We start from the raw sequence: 18,769 nt of genomic DNA, 5'->3' as shown, positions 1-18,769 counted from the left end.
AGGCTGGCGAAATAACCTAGAGGTATATGGGCACTCATCCCTGGTGTTGGGCTAGCGGCTAGGGTGCCGGCTTAGGATACCTAGGATCCTGGGTTCGAATCTCGGTCGATCGCCGAATTAACGCCAGGGGGGTTGACTCAGCCTGTCATCCTTCCGAGGTCGGCTATTGAGTACCAGTTCACTGGTAATTCCCTGCTTGTCGTTAAAGGCGGCAAAAAGGGTTGGCGTCAGGAAGGGCATCCGGCCGTAAAACATTGCTTCAAAAAGGGGACCGAAAAACAACAACAACCACAGTTCCCGAAAAAGGCCAACCCCCACTTGCGGGGAAAAATGGCCTCTAAAGGTGGTTTTTTTTATATGGGCACTCACTTCTGAGCTATCTAGCTTGGGTTTGACTCCAGCTACAAACTGTCACCCTGGTGTTTCATGGATATTATGCCGCACAAGGGGCATTCGTAAACATTAAATATCTCGGTGTCTTTTACGAAGAGGAGGCAAGTTATTGCCTGCACTCTGATGAGCAAATTCCAAATCCTTTCACCTTCAGTGGAGTATCCTATGTCAGAGTAGTGACCATTCCATCATTGGTTCTCGCCATAGAATATTTATCGACTAGTCGTGATATGCCCTGGCACTCCTTAAAGAGTATGGCACTCTAATTATATTATTTATATTTGATTGTAGGCTCTGGAACTGCTTGTCCCTGCAGTGGACGTAAATGCTGTTGCTCGGGCCAAGGCATATGTACGACGGGGAACGGCCTTCTGTGAACTTCAGCTCTTTGTAGAAGGTAAGATCTTATTATCCATCAACCTTCAGTTTCATTAAGCCCGTGCAAATGTAAATGTGAACAGAAAATTCAGAAATATCAGGTGGCTTTTTCAAACTCTTTTCAAACATTCCATCGGTTTATTCTATGGTGTGTATGTACAACATCATTATGGACACACACTTTATCAGACATCTAATCCTGTTTGAGGAATCTGTCTCGGAAGACTAAACATTTGTGAGAGATTATGTCATCAATACCAGGCCCACTTAAAACTGGTCACAAATTTAGCTCAAAATTTGAACTACCTGTGGGATGTAATTTAATTTGATCATTTAAAATTTAAATGATCAAAGATCACTTTTAATTTAATCACTTTGATCTAGATATCTACATAACTCAATTTTAAGGGACGTCTCTTTTTCCGGGGGTGAACGCACCCTTCCTCCACCCCAATGCAAGTCGGGGGACCAAAGTTTCCCCAGACCCTTCCCTTGGATCGGCCCTTTCCCTCTTGTCACTGTCTCTTCTCTCTATTTCTCTCTCCCTCTCTCTCTAACTCTGACGTGGCCCTGACATTGTGAAGGTGGGGATTGTGAAGGTCTCTGTGCTGCGGGCTTGTTTGAGAGAATTATCCGGGGCTAAACAACAACAACTCAATTTTAAAAGTATCTGCAGTTTCTGTTCTCACGTCCTTTCCTGGGAGACTATTCCATGCATTTACTGCTCTCCGAGTGAAAGAACCTTGCCTTAATACCATCCTAACTCTCCTCTTCTTTACTTTGAAACTGCGGCCCCTGGTCCTGTCCATTCTGCTGAAAATTTCACAGTGCTTTGGTAGTTTCCATTGTGCCAGGGTTTCTAAATTTTCAACACATTCATAACTTTGTTTTTCTTTGCAAGATGTATATCTTCATATATCAATTTCCGAATTCAGAATTTCTTCCATTATATTAATCAATTTAATGACCAGCCAATCTCACCTGCCACACGGTCATTTTGCAATATAGATAAGCGGCAAATTTTGTTTTTACGTGAATCTTGTCGAGTAAAATTTCCAGTGGTCAAAGTGTTGCTTCTTCATATTTGACAGTACGCATCAATTGTGTTTAGCCTGTTATGCTCATGATTTATTTAATGGACCCCTTAAAGATAGCATTTTCCAGAACACACAATGCAGTCTCACGCACAATATTTAGCCTCATCCCTAGAGGAGAGGCCATTGAAATGGTGTGTGTGTGCGTGTGTGTGCGTGTGTGTGTGTGTGTGTGTGTGTGTGTGTGTGTGCGTGCGTGCGTGCGTGTGCACGCACACAGATCTACTTTCATATAAATTGCTCACTATCAGATCTACTGCGATCTATGTACTAGCGATGTCGTTAAATGCTCAGTATTTTATTTTATTTTTTGTATACAGGATCGAGGCTCATGAAAGAGCTAACATTTATCACACAAAAAATCAAAGACACACAAAACATATCATAAGGGTAGCGGTAGACAAGATGGGGAGAGAAGGGGAAGCACAAACACAACATATGAGAGCAGGAACATCGGGAGATCTGTGGGAGGGAGAGGGCTTGGGGGGGATGAGGCGTGGGAATGGGGGGGGGGGGGGGGTGGTCAGAGAAGCATAAAACACAAGACACTGCAAGGACTTCCACGACAGAAGTTGGTATTTCAAAAAAGTGGATCTGGGGTGAAATTAGCGGGGGTAGAAAAGATCAAGGTTTTGGATGGGGGAAGACAAGAGTTGGTGGTTTTGGATAAGAGATGGTGGTGAACAGCTGTTTTAAAGACCTGGAGGGAGGAGTGGGATTGAAGAGAGTGAGGGAGTTTGTTCCAAAGGTGGGAGAAAAGAGGAATGAAGGAGTGAAGGTGAGCAGAGAGTCTTGATTTTGGTAGTTTAACCATAAGAGGATTGCAGGCAGATCTTGTGCGACCTGTAGGAATATTTGGGGGACAGAGCCCAGAGAGAGCTGGGGGAGCAAGGCCGGAGAGGAGTCGGTAGAAGACAGAAAGACCACCAACCTGCCTGCGGTGAGTAAGTGAAAGGCCCTCGGAGTTAGCTTCATTGTGGGAGATTCCAATGATTCTGAAAGATATTGTTTGTGTATTGCAACGTTTTGTGTGATAATATTGATCTTGGCTGAGGAACTGTCTTTGTCTGGCGTTATGATTCAGGAAGCCACAAGGTGGTGATGATCGGAAGAGTTTGCTGAACCAATGAATGGCGGTTCAGCAAACTCTTCCTATCCTTTTTTTTTTTGCTGAATTTTTCTGAACTAATCGTGTAAGCACAGCAATAGACTGTTGGGATTTTCAATTTACAAGTTGTCTCTCATTTCTCTCTTCGTAGGTTTGCAGGATTTTGAAGGTGCTCTGAAGCTTGATCGTGGGAACGCCATGTTGCAAGCTGATGCAGATAAAATCCGAAGCTTGATTCAGGGCACGGATAATAGAGTCTAACTTCTGTGTTCATCCATGTCGTCAGGTTCACTATGTTTTTTCGTTCAAAAATTTTGGAGATTAGCAAAACTATACATTTTTGGAATATTCAGAGCATGAGGAATCCAAAAATTAATGTTGGCATTTGCGTAGACACCTTTGCGAAAATGACACTCAGGACAGTGATGAAGATCTGTAAAAGCAAATTCCTGAACGGTATAGACCTCGTAGATCCTGTGTATAGGACTTATAGTTCAATCTGATACTAACAAGGCTGCTTTCTTGCTTTATAAACCCAACTTATAACTTCAAAGGACTTGCAATATCATGTATTATGTAATACAGTTATATCACAAATATAAAGACAATGATTTTCAATTACCTTTGTTTGTTGCTTTTCTATAATCCTGAGCACTATTTTGAGGCCTTTATTGGATTTCTTGACCCAGAAAACATAGGATTAGCATATTTAATTAAGTTTCTAGGTTGACGAGAAGCCGAGATAGCGCAAAATATGGAGTTTATGGCGGCCATTTTGAAAATCCAAAATCTGTGTCTGTGCAAATGCCAACATTGATTTTCGGATTCTCCATGGTCTGATGATTCCAAAAATGTATAGTTTTGCTAATCTCCCAAAATTTTGAACGAAATTATATTTGTTAACATAGTGAACCTGACTTATGTGTTCACTGGTCACCTTAAGAATGTGTCGCGTTATGTATTTCCCATCGTGCTGCTGTCCTTGCTGTGATTTATTTTTTAAGTCGAGCAGTAATGTTTTGGACTAAGCACAAGACGATGAATTTACAATGTTAGCGACATTAAAATTACCGTGTTGTGAACCTGTCTCTCCGTGACAAATATACTGTACTTTCTTACTTTCTTGGGGTTTTGCGTGAGCAATTTTTCCCTTGTTTTCTTTCTTACCATTGCATTCTGCATGCACAGTGCACAGTATTTTTAACCTCGATTATCTCGAGTTTCCAAAACGCTGAACACCTTTCCTACTTGTTATTATCAAAATGAAGTAAAAAGTGAGAGAAGCAACTTTCTGCCCTGTCACAATAGAGATGAGGTTTGCTGTTGGGATCACAGTGTGCATTTCAAATGGGGGTCATTAATTCAAGCTACGGGATTGAGGCCTGTGTTGAACTTGCAGTGTCACGTATATGCCACGTTTTGCCAACGACTCTGAAAAGTCCTTTGACTTTGGCAATACATATCGGGTGCCAGATCGACACAGGGTGGCAAGGCTTTGTAAACAGATGTCAGATGTTGTGATGCACAGCTGCAGAAACATGGGTGGGGTTTAAAATGGGTGTAAAACATGGGTCAATAGGACATGGTCATGGGTAAAATGGGTCTAAACATGGGTGTAAAAGGACACTGTGTGGGAGGAAATCCAGTATAAGATTATACTGTCATGGTTTTTGTATTTTAAATAGTTACTTTACCATGTATATGTTTGTATATGTATGCACCACACACGATGAATATGTGTAGGCCTCGTGTTATGTTTTGAAATCCCCAAGGTAAAGGGAGTGATTGAGAGAGCTTATCTTTCGGAGATCCTGAAAGGATCATGCAGAGGTAGTAAGTCCACTTTCCTTTGCAGTTTCTACTCTGGAGGTGATTGTCGACCGAACTTTAAACTGTGGGATTGGTGGGTGGTACATCACAAAGTGCGCCGTCCCTCGTATTAATAATAAGCTGGGTGTCCTGTTTGTTACCATTAAATGGTGGAGCCTAAAGATCCCACTGTTATTCGACAGAATCATAATCATCGTTCATATGAAGATCGTTGCTGCGGGTAAGCATGAGTTCTGAGTGGACTAGTTCAGGGTTAGACCTGTGGCCCAATTGACTGCCATTTTATGTAGTGCCAGGAGTGGTTCTGCATTGTAGAACATGCCATCCTTTGGGGAGACATAAGTTGTTTGTCCTGTCTGCAATGTGTCTGTTAACGTTTCCATTGTGCATGGTGTGTTAATTGGGATGGTGCATTGGGGCCATCAGTCAAATTTTGAAATCTGCAGGTGTTAGGTAGGATACACCACCTTGTGGTTCCTCACAAGACCCTGGACCCTGGTGTAATACATCAATGCCTGTAGCCCACAAGGCTCATGTCATAGAGAGCTTCATAAGGAACCTCTATGCCAATTGCATGTGTATGTAAATCCATTCAAAATTTCACTTTCATTTCAAATTTCACAATTTTTTTTTTTCACATTTCACAAAAAAAAAAAATTCTAATTTTTCCCCATTCCCTTGGGAACAAAATTTCATGTTGTCATTTGAAATGTCCCTTCCATGATCCGCCATCTTGTCCCTTCCATGATCCGCCATCTTGTCCCTTCCATGATCCGCCATCTTGCTCACGTGATCTTGCTTTGGTCTGGCGCGACCGATAAATTATTTTCACCTGGTGATTAAAATATATATATATATATATATATATATATATATATATATATATAAATGAATTCATTTATTCATTTATTGTTCATTGTTCGCTTTTTCATAAAAGCATCTTGCTCACGTGATCTTGCTTTGGTCTGGCGCAACCGATAAATTATTTTCACCTGTTGATTAAAATTATTTTCACCTGGTGATTAAAATCAATAAACTACAATACAGTACTGCACAGAACGGATTTTGAATTCGAAACCGCTCATCATTAAACGTTAAAGCCAGCTACACCGACTTCTTTTTCCCCCCAGCTACACCGTCTTCAATTTTCCACCAGCTACACCGATTTCAGTACGTACCTGCCATTCAGACCTGCGTACCTGGTTCAGTCGATTAGAAGTCTAGACTATATAGCCTACAGTAGGTAAGTCCTGCATTCTATCCGTTCAATAAAATTAATTTTAATTCTAAGCCCAAGATCAACCAACCTAGCCTAGCTAGGCCTAGACCTACAGATGTTTGTGAGGGCTGCGTACTCGATCGACTGACCATTGTCGACGAAGCTCTCACTCTACGCAATGCTTATTCATATTATTTCTGTAAAAGTGATTCCAAAAAACCCTTCGTTTATTAAACTGTTATTAGACCACCCATTGACTTGTGACTGATTGGATAATTTAACAGGGAAAGTGGGAGGATCCGCTAAACGCAGACCCAGTGGTTGGCGGAGAATGAAAACACCTTCAGCCTTCAGGAACAAAATTGAACTAAATTATACCTTCAGGAACTAAATGGTTTGCAGCATGGTCGAGAAAAAGAAAAAAACACCTCCATGAACTAAATTAAATATACGTTGTAATTACCTCAGATACAGGTTCATATTTATTGTTTGGATCGATATCGAACAAAGAATGTGAATAAATGTAACGCCGGTTATTGGTCACGCTGTATAGTATCTGGTTTTTCCATACGTTATCGCTCTCCTTCGCCTGGTTTATGAATGAAGCATGCAAATCTTGCGCGATTACGTCATTGTACGTGATTACGTCAGATTCGCGTGCGCAGTGTCAATGGTTGCGTCACGCGCATCTGGTTCAAAACAACAACAAAGAGTGGTTGGTAAGTCGGTCGTGGTCCTTTCGTTTTGTTGTTATTGAGGATAACAGCTTTATTTGGTGTTTTGCAGCTCGCTTGGTTATCTCCTTTCGTTGCAGCGTGTTTAAAGGTTTCTACAGAGCGAGCGAGCCGGACTTGTGTGCTGAGGTACCTCGGACTAGGACGTTGTCGGGAGCTTTGTGCTCCAATCCTGCGCTTGGTTCTAGGGTAGTTCATGGCCTGTAAGGTAGGCCTTGCATTGATGTGACATCCCACGTTGTCCCCACCCCCCGACCCCACCTGCTTTACTTACCTATTTTAGTAATACCTGCTTTTTAACTTTTGTTGTAATTGAGGATTTCTTTCGACTTTTGTCAGGTTAAAAAATATATATATCTACTTTTAACAATATTATATTGTGGTTTGCACGAATGTGTCAATAAAACTAAAGGTTTATTCATTTTTAACGTCGAATGGAAGGTGAACAGATTGTGATAATTTACCCTGTGAGGTCGACGTGGGATAAATAAAATATGTCCTTGTATAAACTACAGCGATTTAATGTGATTTCCTCAGAATTGTAAAAGTTTGACAGGAATGTGTTTGTATTTGCAGAGAAATTGTGTGTGTGTGGTGTGTGGTGTGTGGTTGACTTCTATGTAGTCCTTAGCTGTTGGATGGGATGACTTCAAAACTGGTGGTTGTACTCTGGGTATGCCTGGAAAGGTTTTAAGTGGGAAAAAATTATTCTGTGTTTAGGGTGGGGAGATGAGCCAAATTTTCTCAACGTAAATGTGTATCGTATGGTTCAAAACTTGGTGTGAGGAGGGTGGTGGGGTATTCCAAGTCCTAACTAGATGGCACTCGGTAGAGCGCATGGTCTTGCCTCGCGAGCTCATTCTGACAGAAATAACATGTTAACTGAACATGCTACTATTATCATGGCCCATATCATCCATGCACCCTATTATGTCACATACATTTGCCATTATCTGTCGCTGTTCTGGAGGTCTTTTTTTTTTCTTTTTTTTCCTTTTTTCTTTTTTTACATTTTTACTTTCAGTCCAATATGGATGCCAGGCCACGTAACCAATGACGTCCTAAATTTAATTCTTCACACATCGGGTCATTGATCGCATAAGTGAAGTTTCTAATTTTTCAGATGAGGATTTCGATTCAACCAATTGTATCTGGAATACCACTTCACTAATGATGTGATTGTCATCGTCCTGTATAACCAATGGGGAGTTGATGGCACATGTCAAATTTCAATTATTTTTGTTGTGCTGTTTTCGAGATGTCCACATTTTTTCATTTAATCCAATATGGCTGCCATACCATGTGACCTATGATGTCAGAGTTGTCAATCAAATATTGTCCATGGGGAGTCCCTCCAATGTTTAAAGTTTTGCATCAATCAGACGAGCAGTTGCAGAATATATGTATATCTATTTATATATATATATATATATTTTTTTTTTTTTGCTAAAATATATGGACGTAGACACACACACATGGGCGTTGCAGTCTCGCAATCCCTCCAGGGCAAGACTAGTCGAATTAGGAATTAACCTGGGTTAATTTAGTCAAAATTATCGACATCTGTGACAGGGAATCATCCCTTCCATAAAGACTGATGCTTTGTTAATTCATATCGCCACATTTTTATTTATGTATTAATTTTTTTTTTCATTTAATTTGTAACTTCTCTCTTGTAGGTAATACAGGGTCTGCCAAAAGTCGTGACTATATTTCAAACAGCAATGTAGGAAATAATAAGTATGTTGTACTACATATATAAGATGGAAATGAAAGAACGCACTTTAGAGATTGTTCACAATTTATTTTGTAAAAATCAAATCCAGTAAGTGACTGTCGTAGGTACCCACACAAAATGGTGCTTCCTGCACAACACACTCCATCACTAATGCCAGTGCTTTCAACTGAATGTTAAGGATTTCTCTACGAATATTGTCCATTAGTTCCTGTAAGGTGCTGGGTTTTATATGGTGTATCCCCAGAGAACACCGTTGTCCTTTTTCATAATCCAACACAGTGACATCTTGAAAATCTGCAGTCCATGGGATCGCCGTTTACAAGATTTCTTTGGGGAGCGCCCGCCGTCTTCCTGGACAGCTGCAATCTTTGTTGCAGTTCTTGCTGACCTCGGACAACCTGACCTTTTTGTGTCTGCCAGGATGCTGTCACCTATATCCTTATTGCTTTGTCTGTTGGTGCTATTCTCACGCCACGTGCTCTTCGGAATTCACGCTGTGCACACACACACCGCTGCAACTGTTTCGGAAGTACAGCTCCACAATCAGTTCCCTCTGCTGAAGTGTCCACTTATCCATGATTAAATTCAACCCTTAAGGCTTAAAAGTAACCTGCACCAGAAAAACTAACAGTTACTCCATTGCCTTCAGCACAATTTACAATGCAAATACAGTTATTACTTTTGGTGGACTCTATATGCACCATGCCTAAGATAGCCAAATCGAGGAAACTCAACATAATAATTTTGCACCAAGAAGGCAATTCCCAAATAAATATCCCCCAAAACAAGCATTTCAGCAACAATATAGAAGCATAATGAGACGGGAGAAGTTAAAGATTAAAAAATGGATTGGAAGGCCGAAGAAACTCAGCAATACTTAAATATAAGTTTCTTAAGAAATAAAAATGAAGTATCGACCTTGCATAAGAGCTGGCACAGACATCAAGGGTTTAAGTTAACTAATCTGCTGACAGAAGTTATCTTATCAAAAGTGGTCTCCATGGAATAGTTGCTTTCAAAAAAACCCATTCTTCATAAAGGTAACAAAGCCATGACACTGAAATATGCCGAAGAACATCACAGTTGGGATTCTAATCAGTGGGGAAAGGTACTTTGAAGTGATGTGACAAAGTTTGTAAATTTTGAAACAAAGAGAATCAAACGGAAGACCGAATACTGCATTAGGAGTCATCAGAATGAACCAGAATAAGTAAAGAGCAAAGATGGAGTCATCATGAGGAACCTGGATATCATTCGGGTTTCAGTTACTACTTCTCTACCCTCAAACCCCTCCACGTACAGCCAGATGATCCTTGGAGAAAATTTTGTTCAAAAATTCACTTCTCCTAGACAGACAAAGAAAGAGAAATAGAGTAAAAGAGCTAAGCTAAAACAAAAAAGCAAGAATTAGAACGAATAAAAAGAAGTGTGAAAGGAACAAAACAAAGCTGTTGGGAAGAACCCAATAGATCGTTTTTAGCAGTTGCTTCCCAGGCTCAAACGCAGCAACAAGCTACCAGAGGTCCATCAGCGGGGAAGCACAGTCCAAACAGCATCAGGATATGGTGCAATCATAAATCAAACGAAAGACCAAATACTGCATTGGAGTAATCAGAAGCAATCCGAATAAGTAAAGAGCAAAGATGGAGTCATCAGGAGGAACCAGGGTAGGATTCTGCTTTCAGCTGCTACTCCTCTTCTCTCAAAGCCATCCAGGCACAGAAAGAAGGCAGTTTGTCAGTCGGGTTGATGAGAAGTATAAGGATATGGGTCTACAGCTAGCTGTGAAGCATGATGAAGGCTCTGTTCAGGTTTGTGGATCCATCTCTACCTCTGGAATTGGTGATTTGGTGTGAATTGAAAGAACAATGAATACTGACAAGTACAAACCGGTCGTAATCCACCATTGTATCCTATCTGGTGGAATTGATTCCTCAGGTGTATTAAAACTCCAAGAGCAACCTAAGCAGCAAAAAACATGTGGACCAGATGTAATACCAGTGTATATAATGACGGAAGGTGCTGAATAATTAACACCAGCACTTACTAGGATCTACAATTGGTCGATAAAAGGGGAACTCCCAGCACATTCGTTAACTGCTAGCAATTTGCCCTGTCTTTAGAAAGGTAAACCCCTCACTCCCTGCTAACTACCGATCGTTCTCACTTCCGTCAGTCTCCTGTAATATTTTGGAGAACGCAGTGTTCTCTAATTATGGCCCATGTAGAGGAACATAAAAGCCTGAAAGCGTATCAGCATAGCTTTTTAAAAGGTTGTGGACACTGGAAGGAGATCGTGCATTACCTTAACCAAGAACCCAGAGCACAGATAGTAGATTAATTTATTTATTTATTTATTTATTTTTGGATACAAGATCGAGGTTCGTGTAAGAGCTAACATGAATGACAAAAAAACAAACGGACACATAAGAAAATAAAGGGAGCGGGAGACAAGATGGGGAGAGAGGGGGAAGCACACAAGTACAACATTTGAGAACGGACATCGGGAGATCTGTGGGAGGGAGAGGGCTTGAGGGGAGGTGGCGTGGGAAGGGGGTTGGGGGGTGGGAGAGGTAAAAAAACACATGGACACAGCTAGATTTTAATAAAGCATTTAATTATTTGGTGCATTAAAAACTTTGGAGTAAAATCAACCACTTAAAAGTAAAACCTTGCAGTGGATAGATACCTGGTTAATCAAAAGAAGTCAACGTATTGTTGATGGAGAAACATCTCGATCAATACCAGTTACATCAGGTGTCCCCTAGGCCAAGGGGACTGCGTGCTCTCGGTCCCTTTATGTTTCTGATGTACATCAATGACATCAGGGAGATAATCCAGCAAAGGGCCAAGATAAAGCTCTTCGCTGACAATTATCATTTGTACCACCCCACTCGTGGGGAGGAAGATCAAGGGAAGTTGCAGAAAGATCTATACACATTGAGGGATTGGTCCCACAGATGGCAAATTGCTTTCAACCCGTCAACGTGCCGCACAAAGCATGCAACGAGATGCCGACAACCCAGTGATTTCACACACTGCGTGATGAGGGTAAACTTTACATCCTTCCAGCAGAGCAGGTACCGAGGTGTCAACCTGGCAAGCAACATGACAGGAAATCATCATGTGAATCATGTTGTGAATGGTGCAAGCAAAATCCTGTATTTAAAATACAATTAGATAAGGAAAACCAGAAGCAAAATCGCAGAGTACGACTCGGACAGCATGGAAGCCACCACCTCTGGACATAATGTCACATAGCAATGTCCAGATACCATTCTGAGATTCAGGAAGGAGGACAATTGGTGACCACTTTATTTTCCAGCATGACAACAACTCCAAACAACTCATTCATGGAGTGCACGTTTTGCAAACGCACTGGAAATGTCGTTAAAACATAGTCGTGTCAGAGGCGTCCATTAACACAGACCCTCATCTGAGCCGGGAATATACGATCTCTGTGGATTCCGAAACTATTTTTACTTGCAAAATCGAAGATTTTTCAAGTTTATTGGTCGGTTGCATTTGTTATTCTGTCTGTCACTTGCAAAATCGAAGATGCGAGGGATTGTGAGGCAGTGGATGTGAGGGCCCACTCTCCCATTTTTTTCAACCATTACCCTTATGGAGTACCATTAAAAATTACCATTTTTTTTAACCATTACCCTTAAAGCTCTGGTGTTGGGCTAGCGGCTAGGGTGCCGGCTTAGGATCCAAGGATCCTGGGTTCGAATCCCGGTCGATCGCTGAATTAACACCAGGGGGGTCGACTCAGCCTGTCATCCTTCCGAGGTCGGCTAATTGAGTACCAGTTCACTGGTAATTCCCTGTTTGTCGTTAAAAGGCGACAAACAGGGTTGGCGTCAGGAAGGGCATCCGGCCGTAAAACATTGCTTCAAAAAGGGGACCGAAAAACAACAACAACCACGGTTCCCGAAAAAGGCCAACCCCTGCTTTGCGGGGAAAAATGGCCTCTAAAGGTGGTTATTATATTTTTATACCCTTATGGAGTACAATTTTGAGAAATTTCTAGATAGAAGCTGTTTGGCTGATGCTAATTTAAAAACAAATTTCACTTTGAAGCATGCACTGCTTCATGTACCGGTATTAAATGCTGGTGCAAGTGTATGGAGTGAAGATGAATAAAAATGACAACTCTTTACCCATTTTGTAAGTGTTAATCCATGTTTTCCTTGGCCTGCACTCCCTCCTGCTCGAGTTCTGTTGATGTATCACATTATATCACGTGGTGATACCCATACGGGGCCATTTGCTTGTCTGAAATGCACACTGAGGATATTATTGAACTTTTCTGCATTTGTTTACGACATGTTAACTTGCCCCAGGAGTTGAGTGTGATGTTTACGTGGTACAGCACATGACAAAACTTTCATAGACAGCAACAACAACAAAATGTATTTGCACTTTTTGTGCTTTTTGATACCTACAGATGTAGAACATTTTGTGGTAAGTTATAAAACAGCCAAGCATGCTAGTTTCTGGAACTTGTTTTTATGCACATTCTGCTATGCATGGAAAAAGTTTATTAATCTGTGACACGTTGCTAGAATATAGAAAGTGCTAATTATGCATTATTTTGAGCAGTCCCCAAATAGTATTCCAAAGTTTGATTCGTTTAAAAGGCGACCTCCCATGGCTTAAACTTGAAACTTCTTGTCTAATTTTATTTGTATGAAGTGTGAAGTTTTCGAATCGAAATCTAAACATTGTTACTGCTTGGGTGTTTTTGTTATTTAATTTTATATACAAAGTGATCTATAAAGGCTCATGTAAGATCTTGTACATATAACACATCACATGCAGAAAGAAGTAGGACATCATGGGATGTCTATACCTTTCATACATGAATTGTTAGGACAATATGAAGCAAATAGACAGCTCTTGCATGATCCTTGGACTTTGTTAAAATCTACAAGGATAATTTATTTATGACTAGCAGAAGCACCCGGCTTTGCCGGGGGGAGGAGAGGAGAGGCAAGAGAGGAAGGGGGTTCATATATATGCTGGTGGGTGAATGGGGTGAATATGGCGTTCATCACGTTTCTGAGTCAAGTGTGATGCCGATCATGAAAAAGAAGAAGAAGCCGTACAACCAACTTCGTACACTTCTGGAATGGTTTGATTTATTTGTATTCAAATGTTTGGTGATTGTTTTGTATTTATTTATGCGAATGTGTACTTGTCTATAACTGTCATTAATTTTAAAAAGCTTAGGCACGATCGAGCAATAAAAAAAACAACAACAAAAACTCCAAAAAACGATCATTCTTTTTCAATTTTTTTTTTCAATTTTTTTTTTTGCCAAAAACACTCCCAGGCACTCTGATGAACCTCTGAAAATTTGACGAAGATCTGTTCAGCCATCTCTGAGAAAATGGCGACAGACAGACAGACACACACACACAGACAGACATCTCTCTTATATAGTAGATTATTATTTCCTTGTTCTCAGAATGACAAGAATGCCATCTGTCTTTGTCACCATTGTTGTACAACCATTGCTATTTCTCTCAACTCCACTATATTTATGCCCATGTATTGGGTTAACGGAGATGGTCAACTCCACTATATTTATGCCCATGTATTGGGTTAACGGAGATGGTCAACTCCACTATATTTATGCCCATGTATTAGGTTAACGGAGATGGTCAACTCCACTATATGTATGCCCATGTATTGGGTTAATGGAGATGGTCAACTCCACTATATTTATGCCCATGTATTAGGTTAACGGAGATGGTCAACTCCACTATATTTATGCCCATGTATTAGGTTAACGGAGATGGTCAACTCCACTATATTTATGCCCATGTATTGGGTTAACGGAGATGGTCAACTCCACTATATGTATGCCCAATGCCCATGTATTGGGTTAACGGAGATGGTCAACTCCACTATATGTATGCCCAATGCCCATGTATTGGGTTAACGGAGATGGTCAACTCCACTATATGTATGCCCATGTATTGGGTTAACGGAGATGCTGACTGTGTGAAACAGTAATACCCGCTGAGCACTCAGGATGCAGAATGCTTTCCTGGAAAAGAGAGCGCTAATCAAAATGCGCTAAAAGGGGTCATGATACCATTGTTGATATGGAGGTGCATTCCCGACAGCGTTATGTCTTATAAATGAGCGGTACTTTGAGGGATTCGTTGGGGTATAGTATAGGTAATAGCGGTAATAATATAGGTGGTAAACGTATTATTTTATGAATAAAAATAATATATATTTTTAATTATAATAGCATCAGTAAGTATGAACAAAAACATAAAATATGTCCAAACATCAATGAAAAGAATAACTGCCATTGCCCTACTCCTACGTGGCAGTGGTGGGAGATGAGGTGGGAGGAGGCTCATCCTGCTGCAAAACGAAGTGGAGTAAACGGTGATTGGCTCAGAGCGTGTACATATGGTACTGCACAAACAATGGTGGCCGCTGCGTTTACTCAGGAAGCACTACGCGTCATTGATATTCTATAAAAAAAAATTGGTAAAAATTGTCCAGGACAAGGAGCTGTATAACGAATCAGGGTAGGGGAGAGTCATCCTGGTTCTATCATAAATATAATCCATTTATCTGGGGAAATTGTCATTCAAGCTCTTAGGTCCCTTTCAGATTGAAAGCAATTTATGAACAGAAGTTGATATCTTAAGTTTTGGAGATTCAACAGATTCTAGTATCCAATTGATGTGTTGTGGTTGAGGTTCCGAATTAACTTCACTGGCATTGAGAGATCCTGAACAAATTTTGTGACTTCAGCCTACCATGGACTGCTCTTCCCCACCGTTGCAATTTATGTTAAAAAGTTTACCAATATCCCTGTCCTGCATGTGACACATATACAACCTCTTAGAATATGAGCCAAAATCAAATTTCTTTATTTTTAAACTGCAATTGATTAAGAAACCCAGTGTGGCAGGAGAAGTTATTTGATATCGTGTTCCTCAGTACTGTACTAGCAAATTACAATGATGCACGGACTTTAGAAACCCAAGCTTGGACATGTTCATCCTTCCCTGAAACCATTCTGAAATCTCACTCCAGCAACAGATATCCCAACAGCTGTGGCATATCTTTTCAGTACCCTTTATCATTTAAATCTGCCAAGCTATTGTGCAAACGCGCAGCTCCCATACGCAGCATTGTGATCCCCACCACAACTGGGACGTACAGCATTACCCTTCAAATACTACACAGGAAACGTCTGTCCCAACTTTGTACTTTGAATTAATAAATTGCACTCTCGTATTCCGAACAGGACTTCCTCCTAAAGACAGATGGCCTACACATCCTCCGAACTCACCACTTGGGCAAGCTTAATTGGAATAACACTACCCAGGGATGGGCCCTTACCAGCTGCTGATATAAGAACTTTGATATATAGAAAAACTTATTAGATTTGTCGACGCCATAAATTTGCCAAGGCCATGTGTGCTGTTTCCTTGGAAATATATAATGCCTGCCATGGGTGAGGGAAATTTTTCTTGTGGCACGTATAACTTTAAATTCAAAATTCCATTAAAAAAGAGATATATAACTAGAAGATATTGAATTTGACCACTGTGGGACCCTCTTTGTGGAATTTGATGTTTAATGAACAAACTTGTGCAACAAACTTCTGAGAAGCAAGATATGTACTGCATTAAACTGCACTTTGGCTTTCTTATTTATGGCCCCTAGTGGTTGGAAATAAACTCTGCTGAGAGTGAGAAGCATCTTGGCATAAAGTCTTAATTGTACACCACGTCTTTCTGATTCCATCTCCAGGCGCTGTATGACGTCATCGCTGGGCACCAAAGGGGGCCCGGCAATGACGCGCTGAAAGGGAGTACTCAGTTTTCACTCCGGTTTCTTTCTTGTTACTTGCAAAATGGAAGATTTTTCAAGTATATTGGTCGGTTGCTTTTGTGTTTCTGTCTGTCTGTTTGTTTGTTTGTCACCGGCCTACAGGTCACAATTTTCAACCGATCTCCACGAAACTTCACCAAATGGTAGAGTTGGTCAAAAGCAAGAAGCCTATTGTTTTTGGTGTCAAAGGTCAAAAGGTTAACATAGGCCAAAGCTCACCAACTTTGCTAAATTTCTAAAATCCTCAATTTTCATCCGATTGACTTGAAATTCGAAGAGGACTTGCATATCTGTTTCCTGAATTCAACCACTAAGTATTTTTGAGGTCAACATTGGCCAAAAGGTCAACATAGGCCAAAATTCTAAAATCTTCAATTTTCATCCAATTGACTTGAAATTTGAAGAGGGCTTTCATATCTGGTCATTGAATTCAACCACCAAGTATTTTTAAGGTCAACATAGGCCAAATTTCTAAAATCCTCTTTTCATCCAATTGACTAGGAATTTGAAGAAGACTTGCACATCTGGTCACTGAATTCAACCACCATGTATTTTTGTGGTCAACATAGGCCAAAAGGTCAACAGGCCAAAAGGTCAACATAGGCCAAAATTCTAAAATCCTCAATTTTCATGCAATTGACTTGAAATTTGAAGAAGAGGACTTGCATATCTGGTCACTGAATTCAACCACCAAGTATTTTTGAGGTGAACATAGGCCAAATAGTCAACATAGGCCAAGTTTCTAAAATCCTTAATTTTCATCCGATTGACTTGAAAATTGAACAGCATTTGCACAGTGAGTCACTAAATAGGGAAACTATTTTTAAGGTCAACTCAAGGTCAACCTTCCAAAATCGTCATTTTTCATCTGAAAAATTGTCACTTTTCTTCCTATTGACCCGAGCTTTGATCAAGATTGTCAATTTTAATCTTGATGAAATGGACAATTTGCTGTATCAATGGAATTTTTTTTTCTTGGTTGTGGGGGACCGATTTTGCAAGTATCGTGCTCCGCATGACGTCTTCTTGTTTGTCCAGGCGATATATCCTTTGAGCTGGGAAGCTGAAGTTTGGGCACAATAGTGAGCACGTGCCTTGCCAAAAAACAAAAAAATTTTGATTCATCAATTATGTATTTCTTTATTTCCTTTCTCATCTGGGCAATATTTCAGGCACTTTTTGAGCTGGGAAACTGATATTTGGATGCACCAATGACCACGTGATTTGGCTGTAAAGGGTATTTTTGATTTATTGCAACGTAATAAATTAATCGATTAATTATTTGATTACTCAATCGGTTAATTAATTTTCAAAAAGTTAGATTCAAATGCATTATGCAATTGGTATGCAATGAATGTTTAGTGGTTTAGGTATGCAATGAGCCAATTAATTATTTCATGATTATTATTTATTTATTTTAATTATGCAATTAATCAATGAATTATTGTACACCATTCCCTCTCAATTGTGTCTCCATGTGCTGCACTGTGGCATTGCCGGGGCACTGAAGACATCCTGGCAATGTCGTGCACTGGAGGATATGTTATTTATTTATTTGGCATGGCAGCGGTGTGCTTTGTATCTGTACTTGTTTTAATTTTTTCCTTTTTACAGACTCTAAGGTTCATGGAAGATCTGCATCACAAATTGCACACACATGCACACATGCAGGCAGATGCATGAGAAAACACTCTGCTTGACATTCTCACAAACATAGCCGCTGAGATTAGGGAAAGTAATGTCACTTCCCAGAGCACTCTGGATGCTAGCGATGTCTTCTTCATGACATGTATTTTCTCTTCACACTCAGCGTAGACATCAAGGAGGAATTTCACCCCTCCCCCCCCCCCCCCCATCCCCATGGATGCCAACCTGTGAATTGTGTTTGTTTATTTTTTTAACCATGCTCTATCCTTTAAATGCTGAGCATCAAGCAAGGAAGCAGCATGTACTACTATCAGCTCACCTGGACTTTAGTCTGGTGAGCTTGTGGATCGAGCAGTGTCCGTAGGTAAGTAAGTCAGTGAGTCAGAAAAGACTTCAGTTATTATCGCTTGAACCAAACACACGATATTGATGAAACTTGGCCACACGTTTCATATCTGATTCCCAACGAAGGTGTATTGACTGCATCAAAATCTGCACTCATGGAGGAGGCTTAGGTGGCAGAAGGTTGGCAGAAGGTGGAGCTGCATGCAGCAGTTAGTTACCGTCACCGAAAATTTGATTTGTATTCATTTGGCTGCATTTGGTAGGTGAATATGTGTGTGCAAGCTATTGATGGAAATAGCACGATGTTTCAATTCAAAGGACGCACTTTCAAGTTTGCATATACGAGATGAAAATTAAATGCTGCACATGAATGAAGGGAAGGATCCTGAATGTGCAGCAGTGTTGCAT

The 18,769-nt window shown here is 40.5% G+C and overlaps 1 protein-coding gene across 8 annotated transcripts in view; it reads left to right on the top strand.

Moving 5' to 3' along the window:
- The first annotated feature begins 6,398 nt into the window (after positions 1–6,398).
- Positions 6,399–18,769, top strand: part of LOC137429706 (cell cycle progression protein 1) — a 90,065-nt gene continuing 77,694 nt past the window's right edge. For 7 of the 8 annotated variants that reach the window (XM_078779771.1, XM_078779775.1, XM_068119875.2 and 4 more), the window contains exons 1-2: positions 6,662–6,741; positions 6,837–6,964. The gene's annotated coding sequence lies outside the window, so the exon portion shown is untranslated. Of the gene's footprint in view, positions 6,742–6,836; positions 6,965–18,769 lie in introns of all 8 variants that reach the window. The other variant, XM_068119873.2, reaches the window with a different exon arrangement.

The sequence above is a fragment of the Myxine glutinosa genome, chromosome 6, assembly GCF_964187855.1.
Source record: "Myxine glutinosa chromosome 6, kmMyxGlut1.1, whole genome shotgun sequence".
Lineage (NCBI taxonomy): Eukaryota > Metazoa > Chordata > Myxini > Myxiniformes > Myxinidae > Myxine > Myxine glutinosa.
This window is presented reverse-complemented; position numbering and strand designations above follow the sequence as displayed.